General features: G+C 34.1%; 1 protein-coding gene across 1 annotated transcript in view; it reads left to right on the top strand.

Moving 5' to 3' along the window:
* UMAD1 (UBAP1-MVB12-associated (UMA) domain containing 1) overlaps positions 1-12,867 on the top strand; it is a 227,625-nt gene that overhangs the window by 86,410 nt on the left and 128,348 nt on the right. The gene's annotated exons all lie outside the window — the stretch shown is intronic.

Genomic DNA, 12,867 nt, shown 5'->3' on the forward strand with positions numbered 1-12,867 from the left:
AGAAATGTATTGGTATCCAAAAAACAAACCTCACTGTAACTTATAAATGAAATTAACCAGTGAGATGACCTTGGATGAGCTCTCTTTTGGAGCAATTTTTTTAAATGTACACCTATAAAAGACATGTTCAAATGCACGTACAAGATACATACAGAGTGGGAAATATACAACATGCAGAATCCAAGTAGAAATTGTTTTTATAAAATTAGCATCCTGTTTTCCATGTATTATTACATGCCTCTGCTGGTTGGATTAATAGGACTTTAAGAAATATAAATGTTAAGGTCGAGTTTAATTTAGTTTTGATTTCTTGTTTGTTCTGATGTGTCAAACTTGGAAAAGTAGGGATTGCTCTGCCTAAGTATGATTTCCCCTTCGTAGCTGGGTAATATAGCTTTACCAGTCAGACTTCAGGAATATGTCTGGTATTCCCCGAGCCTTTTTACAGTTGCAACAGCTGATGCTACTGAATTATTTTAGCAAATGATAGAATGTTTACTTGTAGAAGAAAGAATGGTGTAATGGAAAGAGCATGGACTTGGATTCAATTCTAGTTTGAATTCTTACTCCTGCACATTTGCACAGCCTACTTAATCTCTTCATCCTTAGTTTTCTCATGTATGAAGTGGCTATACATAATGAATACCTACTGCACAAAATTTTTGCGAGGACTAAATGAAATCAAGTATGTAAAATGCAGAAGAAAATGTCTTTCACAAAGTGTGCACTTAATAAATGTATTGGGTTTTTTTTGTTAAGTTTATAAAAAATATGGTTTCTGGAGTCTCCTGGCCCTTGCATCCAATGTGCATCAGTCATTATTTTTCTCATCTAAAAAGATTAACATTTATTTTTCATCACAGAAAATGAGATTTTCACCATATATAATATTATTTATGTTTATAAATATTAAAAAATTTAAAAATCAAGGCATAACTCATATCAGTATTTGTTACTCTGTTTCTCAATATGCCTTTTCTAAGTGACAACTTCTTAGAGGATTAATTCTTTTAATTAATGAGCCTCACATTTAGAACCAAAATTTTTAGGTAAAGTGATTTTCAGGATTGTCAAGTGAAAAGAATGTAAGTATGAGTAATCACAGATTTGAAATTCTGTATTCATTTATCTGAAATAAGCTTGATTGATGACAGAGTTACTATTGTTTGATGCTTTAATTTTTTTCATCTCCGATATTGATGTTTTATTTCATATAAAACGGCACTATGGTAGAACATTTGCTCTTCTTTCTGTCGTAATAGACTTGCTTTAAACTAAACTCATCAAAGTGCTATACATTCAAATGCAATCATGTTAAAGTAATAATTCTCAGTGTATTTGAAAAGACTTGCACAGAAATATTTATTGTAAAGCACATGGCTTTTACAGTGCGTGCACTAGGCTGTTTTTGCTTGGTCTGTATTTATGTCTGTGTATCTACATTCCTGTTGAAATCTGAAAGAGGTGCTGTATATTTAAGTATTCAGTTTAGTCACATCAATGTACATTTCTGTTTAAGTATCTGTGTAGAATTGGATTAGAAGCAACACAATCAGATTTGGCTGGCGAGTCAAAATGAAATGTATATAAATTCACTTTTTTACAAATAAGTTGCTCTAAAATCAAAGTAGGAGAATAAATGTAGTGTGAAATGTTACGCAAAATACAGGCACAGCATAATTAGCAAAGGTTAGTAGAAATGCTATTTGTTAAAACCTGAAGTGTAACAGTCAATTTCCTCACTACAGGAAATAGCAAAGCAGTTAACAAACATCATCTGTCAAAAACAGTGTTAAGGCAGGTTAAGAACCACAAATATACGAAGTTTATAAGTTGTAAAACTGAAAAGGGAATGCATTTGATTTTAATATCTTTTACAAAATTTTTAAATGTTATACTGATTGATTTATTCAATAAAATTTCCAAAATCATGTTAATACTTCCTTTATCTATGGTCTGATAAAATATTTTAGATGTGGGATTTTCCTACTTTGGACAAAGTGCTTCTACTGAAGGAAGAATCTACTCATAATTAAAACTGGGGAAAGTAAGTTATTTTTTTCCGTTCTGCACTTTCTTAAAATTATTGTGGTAAAATATATATAACATAAAATTTTCCATTTTAAATGTACAATTTAGTGGTATTAATTACATTTACAATGTTGTGAAACCATCACCACTGTCTATTTCCAAAACTCTTTCATCACCCTAAACAGAAACTATATTGTTTAATGAAGTCTTTATTGAGATATAATTCATATACTATAACATTAACTTACTTAAAGTGTACAATTCAATGGCTTTTAACATATTCACAGAGTAGAGCACTCGTTGTGTAGTTTTACAGGCAACTCTAGAACCTTTTCATCACTTCAGAAAGAAACTCTGTACCCAGTAGCAGTTACTTTTCATTTTCCCCAAACTTTCTGCCTCTATAGATTTCCATTTTCTGGACATTTCACACAGTGAAATCATACAATATATTTGATCTTTTCTGACTGGTTTATTTTACTTCTTTTGTGGCTGGGTCCTTTACTTCTTTTACTTTTCAAGGTTCATCCACGTTGGAACATGTATTATTATTCCATTCTTTTTTATTGCTGAATAATATTCCATTGTATGGCTATACCATATTTTGTTTATTCATTCATCAGTTAATAGACATTCAGATTATATCTACTTTTTGGCTAATATTAATAATGCTGCTGTGAATATTTGTGTACAGGTTTTTGAGTATATATGTTTTCATTTCTCTTGGGTATATACCAAGGAGTGGAATTGCTGAGTCATATGGTACTATGTTTAATCATTTGAAAAACTCCAGACTGTTTTGCAAAGGGACTGGCCCATTTTACAGTCCTAAGTGCAGTGTGTGCAAGTTCCAATTTCTCAATATCCTGGCCAATACTAATTGTTACTGTCTGTCTGTTTTTTCTTGTTTAATTAATTTTTATTGGAGTATACTTGCTTTACAGTGTTGTGTTAGTTTCTGCTGTACAGCAAAGTGAATCAGCTATACATATGCATATATCCCCTCTTTTTTGGATTTCCTTCCCGTTTAGGTCACCACAGAGCATCGAGTAGGGTTCCCTGTACTATACAGTAGGTTCTCAGTAGTTATCTGTTTTATACATAATAGTGTATATATGTCAATCCCAATCTCCCAATTCATCCTGTCCCCCCTTCTCCCCCTGTTATCCATACGTCCGTTCTCTATGTCTGTGTCTCTGTTTCCGCTTTGCAAATAAGTTCATCTGTATCATATTTCTAGATTCTACATATAAGCAATGTATACGATATTTGTTTTCCTCTTTCTGACTTACTTCACTCTGTATGACAGCCTCTAGGTCCATCCGCATCTCTACAAATGACCCAATTTTGTTCCTTTATATGGCTGAGTAATATTCTATTGTATATATGTACCACATCTTCTTTATGCATTCTTCTGTTGATGGACATTTAGGTTGCTTCCATGCCCTGGCGATTGTAAATAGTGCTGCAGTGAACATTGGGGTGCATGTATCTTTTTGAATTATGGTTTTCTCTGGGTATATGCCCAGGAGTGGAATTGCTGGATCATATGGTAGTTTTGTTTTTAGTTTAGTTTTTTTTTTTTTTTTTTGCGGTACATGGGCCTCTCACTGTTGTGGCCTCTCCCGTTGCGGAGCACAGCCTCCGGACGCGCAGGCTCAGCGGCCATGGCTCACAGACCCAGCCGCTCCGTGACATGTGGGATCTTCCCGGACCGGGGCATGAACCTGTGTCCCCTGCACCGGCAGGCGGACTCTCAACCACTGCGCCACCAGGGAAGCCCATTTTTAGTTTTTTAAGGAGCCTCCATACTGTTCTCCATAGTGGCTGTATCAATTTACATTCCCACCAACAGTTGTAGGAGGGTTCCCTTTTCTCCACACCCTCTCCAGCATTTATTGTTCATAGATTTTTTGATGGTGACCATTCTGACTGGTGTGAGGTGATACCTCACTGTAATTTTGTTTTGCATTTCTAATAATTAGTGATGTTGAGTATCTTTTCATGTGTTTGTTGGCCATCTGCATGTCTTCTTTGGAGAAATGTTTATTTAGGTCTTCTGCCCATTTTTTGATTGGGTTGTTTGTTTCTTTTTTGATATTGAGCTGCATGAGCTGCTTGTATATTTTGGAGATTAATCCCTTGTCAGTTGCTTCATTTGCAAATATTTTCTCCCATTCTGAGGGTTGTCTTTTCATCTTGTTTATTGTTTCCTTTGCTGTGCAAAAGCTTTTAAGTTTAATTAGGTCCCATTTGTTTATTTTTGTTTTTATTTTCATTACTCTAGGAGGTGGGTCAAAAAAGACCTTGCCTGTCTGTCTTTTTGATTGTAGTCATCCTAGTGGATATGGTGTAGTATCTTATTATGGCTTTGATTTGCATTTACCTGATGGCTAATGATTTGAGCATTTTTTCATGTGCTTTTTGGCCATTTGTATATTTTCATTGGACCAATGATTATTCAGATTTTTTCCTTATTTTTAACTTGGGTATTTATGTTTTTATTATTGAGTTATAAGAGTTCTTTATATATTCTAGATAAAAGTCTATCAGATATATGATTTGCAATTATTTTTTCCCATTCTGTGGGTTGTCTCATAAATCTTTCTTTTTGAGATTCTACTGCTGCTTCTTTCTGATTTCTAATTACATTGTGATGTTATTTTGAGAAATCTGTTCTCCTTATGGGATGTACAGTGACAAACTGAGAAAGGTTATACTTTTATTACTCTGTGCCAAGAAAGGTCATTTTCTAATCCTGCACTCTGTGCTGTAGCATTCAGGAAGCATTTATTTTGGTCCCTGCTTATGTGCTGTACACTGGAACCAACCTATGGGGGTATAAGGTGGAACTCATTCTTGGTAAGCCTACAGTCTAGTGGACAGGTCAGAAAAAGTTACGTTGTCAGGAAAAGCACTGTATCTTTACAAAGCAAGGAGAGTTTATTTTATTAGATTTATGATGTAAACTTACAAGTAGTGGAAGGAGACTTGAAAATCACCGAGTCTATTTTACTTAATGATGTGTAAAACTAGTCTAGTGCAGTGATTTCCAACAAACGGTCTGTTTCCCCACATTTTCCACTGCCCCTCATCAGAGCTCCTGCTCAGTCTCTCTGAGCCCTGGAAGCTGATCATGCGGGCACATTATTTTTGTCATTTCCCAGGCTGTTATTCTCTCCTCTTACTCAAGTCTTATCTAGAACCCAAGACCTGCCTTAAGGCCCCTCATGACTGGTACGTTTATGATAACTGATGATCATTTCTTTCTCTGATTAGTATAGTACTTTCGAACTTTGTGTCTTAACTAATAGTCTCATGTTTGAATGCTTAGTTGCCCTCATAGCTTAATTGTACCATAGAGTTCAGACCATTTATTTCTTTGGGACACTACTCATGGAACCGGTTGGAATAAACATGATAAAAGCAAGAGTTTCTGTTCTAACTTGGTAAAATCATTTGGAAAAGTGATGGAGGGAAACATTCTCTGGGCAAAATCAGATAGCAATGAGTTAGCATATGCATTAGTTGACATAGTTAATTAAACAAGCTGTTATGTTGAGTTGAAGGCAAGGAAAATATACAGTCAGTTATATTTGAGGCTATTTAGCATGTTTCTTTTTTCTACCCCCAGATTTTTCATGGGATATGCAGTTTTAGTAGGTTAACTTGGAGCTCTCATATGTTTAAAGTTTTCCATTTCACACATGTTTTCTAAATACGTGCACATAGTTTTTGCTTTTGCTACCAGCCTAATAAAAGCCTCTTGTGAATGCTTATCACCTTGTAAAGTAGTTACCAGAGCTACAGTAAAATTTGCCTGCAAGTGAAAAGGCTTTGACTTCCCTAGAGGGAGAATAAAAAACATATGAGACAAATAGCAGCAACTGAAATTATCTGGTGTAGAAAGTGGCAGAATGCCAACCAAATGCTCTGTCCCTAAAATGTTTTAAATTTTTATCTCAGCTCACTAAAAAGACCACCTTGTTTAAAGAACTTCAAACACAAACTTGGAAATGTCTCATTATTTTGATACAGTTTACACAAACAATCCCCTTTTTTTTATTGCAATCTTCAGGGATTAAGGTCCTGTAGATTTAAAAGAATTTTTTTTAAGATGTTTATATCCCTTCTTAAAAATGGAGTGTTTGTATATGTGTGTTGTGTGTGTGTAACTTGTTACTGAAAGTTATTGCCATGTTTTTGATACTTCATATATCTAATTAGAAATGGTGTTGATTGCTCAGTAGGCAAAGTGGCCTTCAAGTGCATGGTGAGAAATAGTAATGAGTAAATAGTAATGAGATACCTTCACTAGCCGGTAGGCCATGAGGACTCTTCCTAAATAATAGAGATGCAAGGGGTTGATAAATCCTACTATTGTTTTGGAGGAGGATATTATGTAGTGATGTTTTGATGTCTGTCCTAGGGCAGAGGACAACTCTAGCCTTGCTTTGCTCAGAAGTATTGATATTTGTTTTGAAGTTATCATTTAGAAAAGTCACTCACCCTTTTTCCTTTATAACTCTTAAAATTCTTAGAAAAGTCCTAGTCCTAGAAAGCCCAGTTATTGTTTAATACATTTTATTTAATTAATAATCACTCTTATTTTTTCTACAATTATTAATACTGTTCCATTTGTTGAATACTTTGTCTTATAGAGCATTTCATACATGCTACTTTATTTGATCCTTTCAGAAATCCCTAGAACAAGGCAGAGCAAATGCCTTTTTCCTGGTTTATGGATGAGGAAAACTGAGGCTCAAAAATATCCAGTGACTTGGAAAGGTCACCAGGTAGTAGTAGATCATGGGGTTTTTTCCACGGCTCTACAGTGTTACTCAGAAAGCATCAAATCTTGGGTTATTGTGATACTTAGCAATTATGAAATATATTTTTGCTCAGAAATAAAAAAATTCTTTTAACCAATTGAAACTGCCAGAAAGGCTGCCAGGGTAGTAACTCAAAACAGAGTGGAGACCGAAGGTTTTGGTCCTTTCATGTGAAGCGCTGAGCCCACTAGGTCAAGGTTTTGAGAAATGGGAAATCTTCATTGTTGCTTCCTGAGTTTCTCTCTGAAACTGTTTCTCTCTATAACTGAAAATTCGGCTGTCATTATTTTCAGCTTAACAGGTAATTTTCCTTGAAGGAAAAGGAAAGTTTGCTGTGTTCTTGGAAGAAAGTATAGAAATTAAATCTGAATCATTAAATTATTAGAGAATGTGCTGTTTCTGGGCCCAAAAATAGGAAAACAAAGTATAATCATCTAATAAGTCATTATATGTTTTATTGTATGCATTATGTTTTATTTTATATATAAAATTAAATATTTTATTTTATTTATGTTTTATTATATACTTGTTTATGTCATAAGGTGAAACCAAATTCTGTTCCATGGATTAGAACATAATATAAATTCAGTACCTATTTGTAAAATACAGATTTATAGAAATATTATGGAACTAATGATGACATTTTGATATTGCTGCTGCTACAGAACTAGATGACCAGTCCCAGAATTGCAATATGAATTAATCACTCAGTCTCGTTAGAGCTGCTGTAAATTTTTTTAAAGGGAGCAGGTGAGATAGGACTTATCTTTGCCTTGGATTTATATTTATAGCAAAGTAATCAGCATTGTGCTGTGGCGGTATATTAATAATACAATCATAATGCTGATGCACCTATTTACCAAAGTTTGTGAAATATATTTTACCTTTTCATAGCTGTTCAAATGCTATATATCATGTTGCTCTTCTGAAAATGGTAGTACATTTTAATATATGTTTAAGTTTTTAAAATTATTTTTAAAATTAAAAATTTAGGGAGAAGAATTATAATATTTATTAGTACAATAATACTTTGGGATTTAGCTCTGTCAGCCTAGAACCAGGCATGGCCATCAATGAATCTAACATCCAACTTCCTACACTCCAGATACCCCTTTGCATCCCATTTTATCGCTGTGCTAGAGACGTCCCATCATACGAGATTTTCCTCCATCCTTGGCTCCTCTTAAGTCAGTGTGATTACATTAATTTCTATATTTGCTTTTTTTTATTTGTTTTTCAAAAATTTCCCTTGCTGGCGCTTCTGAAAGTTCTAGCCTATAGCCTTTCCATTCTTGGTGTTGGTATTTTATAATAGATTTGAAGAAAAATTGTGTGGGATTCCAAGGAAAATATCTATCAATTACCTTTTTTTTGAAGTTAAAATGAATGCTGTAACAATTCCACAATAAATACAGTGAGATTTAATGTGTTAAATGAATTTAAATTGTTTTGACAATTTTTCTTGAAGGACTCTTTTCTGAGTTTTTATAATCTCACTTAAGTAAGAATATAAGGTGGTTTAATTACTTTCTAGCAGCATACACTCTAACAGCCAACATTCCAGGTTAAAGCTATGTGTCTTCTTTGGGTTTGAACTGTTTCCATTTAATCCAAGGGAAAATATTTGAGGGACATTAGTTGATGCATTTTCCAGAAATGGAAGTCGGTAAGTATTTTCTTCATAGCTTATAGAATATTTAGCAATTCGAGCCTTTAATATTTAATTTTGTAACATTCTCAGTACTGGCAGCAAAGGCTTCCTCCAGAAATAGTGAGAAATGATGTGAATTCCCTTCTTGGTATGTTTAGGAGGGCAAGTCATAAATCTTTAGCCTCATATTTTTCTAAAATAAAACCAGGCGTATATCTGCTCTGATCTAATATGCAGATGTAATGAAAATATTCACAGAGTAGTATATGTTAAGATTTTGAAAGTTCTCACAAAAGGTGGCATAAACTGAAACTGTTATTATGCAGAAATCTAAGCTGTAATTATTCTTTTCTGTGATAGTTTATCTAAGTTCTGTAAAAACTTTAATAACGTTAAGTACTAATGAAAGGACCTTGTGTGTCACATTTGCATTCATAAATATCCATGAAGGATCTCTTTCACCAATGTTATTCAATCTTAGTCCAGGACAAGGTCAGACATTGATTATGTTTGACAGTTTTAACAAAAGTGAATAGGGAAGATAGATTTTCTTAATTATATTGCTAGAATGGTGAGGGGCAACGATCTTTAATATGTAGTATAATATAGAAAGAGGAATGTTAATGGAGTAGAATAATGGTCAATTACAACAATAATAATAACTACTATTTAATGAGCATCTGCTAGATGCTGGGCCACATAATAGCTCTTTATGTGTGTTTTATATAATGGGATTTTAGGAAATATCTTAAGAAGTTCAGACAGCGTTATACCCATTTGCCCAAATACGGAAAATGAAGTTCCAAGAAATTAAATGATGTGCCTAAAGCTTCCCAGCTAGAGTCCATTTCACATACATCAGACTCTACTAGCCCAAGCTGCTTGTCAATGTTTGATTACCTGTGATCAGAGATAAAGGATTGTTAATGTACAAGTTGTTTATTTGGCTCAGAATTGTGTTTGTGCTTTTAAATTTGAATTAACTGTCCTTGGCAGTTTGGAATTTACAACATGATGGGAGATAGTAAAACACTCAAATTAGTGTGCATATCTTGATTTTAGCTTCTCCGATCACTCTCATTTCATATTACATGTGATTCATATTTTTCTTATATTTAACAAACACATATGCAGCCCGAATGTGTACCAGGCGCTGCTCTCAGTATTTATGAACACGAATTCATTTAATGCTCACAGCATCTCTATGGGGTATTATTTTATCCCTGTTTTACCGATGAGATAACTGAGGCACAGAGAAGTTAAGTGACTTGCTCAAAACCACGGATAGAAAGTGGCTGAGCTGGGATTTGAACCCAGTCAGTCTGGCTCTTAAGAGTTCGTGTTCTTAACTATGTGTATTTTTCAGATTTGACAGAATTTCGTGAAAGCCATAACTAAAACCTATTGCTGGACTTCCAAGAGTTAGAGGGTAAATGGAGATAATAAATAGTGTCAATAAAATATTTAAGAAGTAATGACCCCCAATAAGAGCTTGGGATTCTCTATGTTAAAAATAAAAGATGAATTGTAAAGAGAAACTGAAAACAGCTTTAATTGTGGAAGAAGCCAGTTTTGACTGCTACTTTATAGATTGTTCAATGTTGTGCAGGCTTCCTTTTGTGTACATAGCTGAGCAGTGTGAATATAATGTCCTCATTACTGTTTCCTATGTTGTACCACTAGTTACATTACTTCCACTAATGAAGTATGGAGCTCTGTGATGACTATTGCCCACCCCAACTATATGTGTCATGGCTTTAGCCCATATAAATGAGTTTTTAAAAAATGGATCTATGGGGCAACTGAGACTTTCAGAGTTGTTACATTAAGATAGGGCTAACGTTTCCCGAGCTTTAGAGAGAGAGAGGCTGGATGCATCAATCAAAACAATGGATTGCTGAAACTGAAACTGAAGAAGTCTCTGAAAAACAGTCAGAAATTTTTGGTTAAGATTTCAACTTGTATGAACCTCAACTTCGGCAAAAACTGAGATGAAGCAATTTTAGCTGTGTCAAGTAGGAAGGAAGGTTAGAGTTTGCTGCTCTAAGACCTCCTGGAAGTGTACTTCAGCCTGAAATTGAATATTCACTGTGGAGGTGGAGGGACAGGTGGGGAGAAACGCCGAACTCCTTAAGCTAAGGAAGGACCTTTGGCTTAAACTGGGTCTTCTGACTCCTCTGTTTACCTGTAATCAGAGGCAAGTTTACCAGAAGTTGATTGACTGGGATTTAGGTTTCAGGGCCCCTTCCTTGCACAGGCCCCCCTCCAAGGCCCTGGGAAGATCTCTAGCTGTGTATTCACAGGGCCATATGGTCTTGCAAAATTTGAAGAATTTTAAGATATTTAAAACACAATTAGTTAAGACTGCTGTCCCTTTTCTGCCCTGACCCTCCTTCCATCACATTTCTTCACATCTTAGATTGCTCTGGAGTGATCACAGGCATTTTTTTTGGATCTGGCTTAAAGGGAAGTTGAGCTGGGAATATACGACTTTAACTGCAGTTTAAAAGATGTTTCAGGAGTGTTTCAATAAGACAACTGAGAAATTACAGATTCCCAATTCAAACATATATGAAGGGTTACTTCTTTTTTTTTTTTTACCACTACCTTTATTTATTAAAGAACTGAGAAAATTCAGATAATGGAACATAAAACTAAAGCAATAAAAATGGTGAAATAAACAGAAACTATTCTGATGACCAAAAGTATATTGTAAAAAAAAATTCAGATTATCCCCAAAGCAGTAATTCATTTGAGAAGAAGAAATTCCAAATAGAATAAATAGGCTTGATGATTGTTTGAAGGTCTAGTTAACAAAGAGAGATGAATGATAGGAATACATCGGGAAAAGAGTTATGTTTCTTGCTGATTTGTCCACAATATGGAGAAAGTTAACAAAAAACTTCATAATATGTGTCTGCAATCAGCTTTATAGTTAATGAGTGCCTGCAATTTGAAGAATACTTGGGATTAGTTGCCACGGAAGAAACTGAAATACCCTGATGTTTTGCAGCTCACATATGAAAGTAACTTTATAGAAGTTTTCCCAAATTTGACAATGATCCTAAAAATTGACTTGAGTTGTGAAGTTAAAGGAACCTTTCCTAGACATATATTTCTAAACAACTATGTTCCTGTACCACAATTAGAAGAAACATTAAATTATTCTTTAATTTTATATGTGGAAAATTATATTATAATATTGTCATTTGTCAAAATGTGGATAGCCAAAAATTTTAGGGAAAAAAAGGTATTATAGAGGTTTGCCAGATGATTAATTAATAAAAATAGGATGATATTTTTCTGGGTTTTGTGATGTTTGTGGTGTTTTCAGGTGTTTAAAATTTGTAAATTTTTATCACTTCTAAATGCATTTTCACTTTCTTATATAATTTTGCATTCATAATTTTGTATTTGTCAAAAGGGCTTTAAAAATTGTATAAGCTTCAGATCCCTTACAACTTGCATCTGCCCCTGCCTTTTTAATTTGAAAAAAAAAAAAATTTATTTTGTGGCAGAAGGCATAAAGTTGAGAAGTAAAAGGCCCATCCCTTGCCCTCAGTTCTAAGCCCCAGAAACAGGTTTAACCTTTCCTATATGTTTTCTACAGTTGTTAGATCTGCTTTGTCCAATAACGTAGACTCTAGCCACATGTGGCTATGGAACCCTTGAAATGTGACTAAGTACTGAATTTTTAATTTCATTTAAATTTTGCTTAATTCCATGTAATTTCAGTGAACTTAAGTTTGAAATGAATACCCAAAATATTTATTAGAAAAGTTTTAAGTATGTTTAGAACAATTTGGGTATGAAAATACTTCGGCTTTAAATTTTGAGAAATCTGGTGCATGTGTATGCTTGTTTCCAAAAAGAGGATCATACTCTGCGTATACTGTTCTGCATCTTAGCTTTTAACTATATGTTTTGCACATCTTTCCTTAGCAACTTACAAATTTATCTCATTCATTTATTAGCAGCATAATATTCTATTCTATTTGTACAACCTTTTTTCACACAGTTGCTGGAGTGATTTTTTTTTTTTTTTAGTGTAAGTGAGATTGGGTCATTCCTGTGTTCAAAACCCTCCACCGGCTTTAAATCTATCTCAAAATAAAACCGCTTATCTTTAGTCTGTGCCTAAGGCCTAATTTGACCTATTCCCTCACTGCTTTTCTGCTCACTTCCGGGTAGGATAAGCATCTATGCATCAGTAAAGTGGGGATTAAACACAGGTACTTCTTTCTTTTAAAAACCTCTGTCAGAAATATCACTACTAAAGTGAAATCTCTCCACTTACAAAATTGAGTTTCTCACTTATCTGACCACCACCAACTCCTTTTAAAGCAAAGAAGT

The sequence above is a fragment of the Delphinapterus leucas genome, chromosome 9 (genome assembly GCF_059928025.1).
Source record: "Delphinapterus leucas isolate spDelLeu-1000000601 "Yukka" chromosome 9, BTC_Dleu_Yukka2, whole genome shotgun sequence".
Classification (NCBI taxonomy): Eukaryota; Metazoa; Chordata; class Mammalia; order Artiodactyla; family Monodontidae; genus Delphinapterus; species Delphinapterus leucas.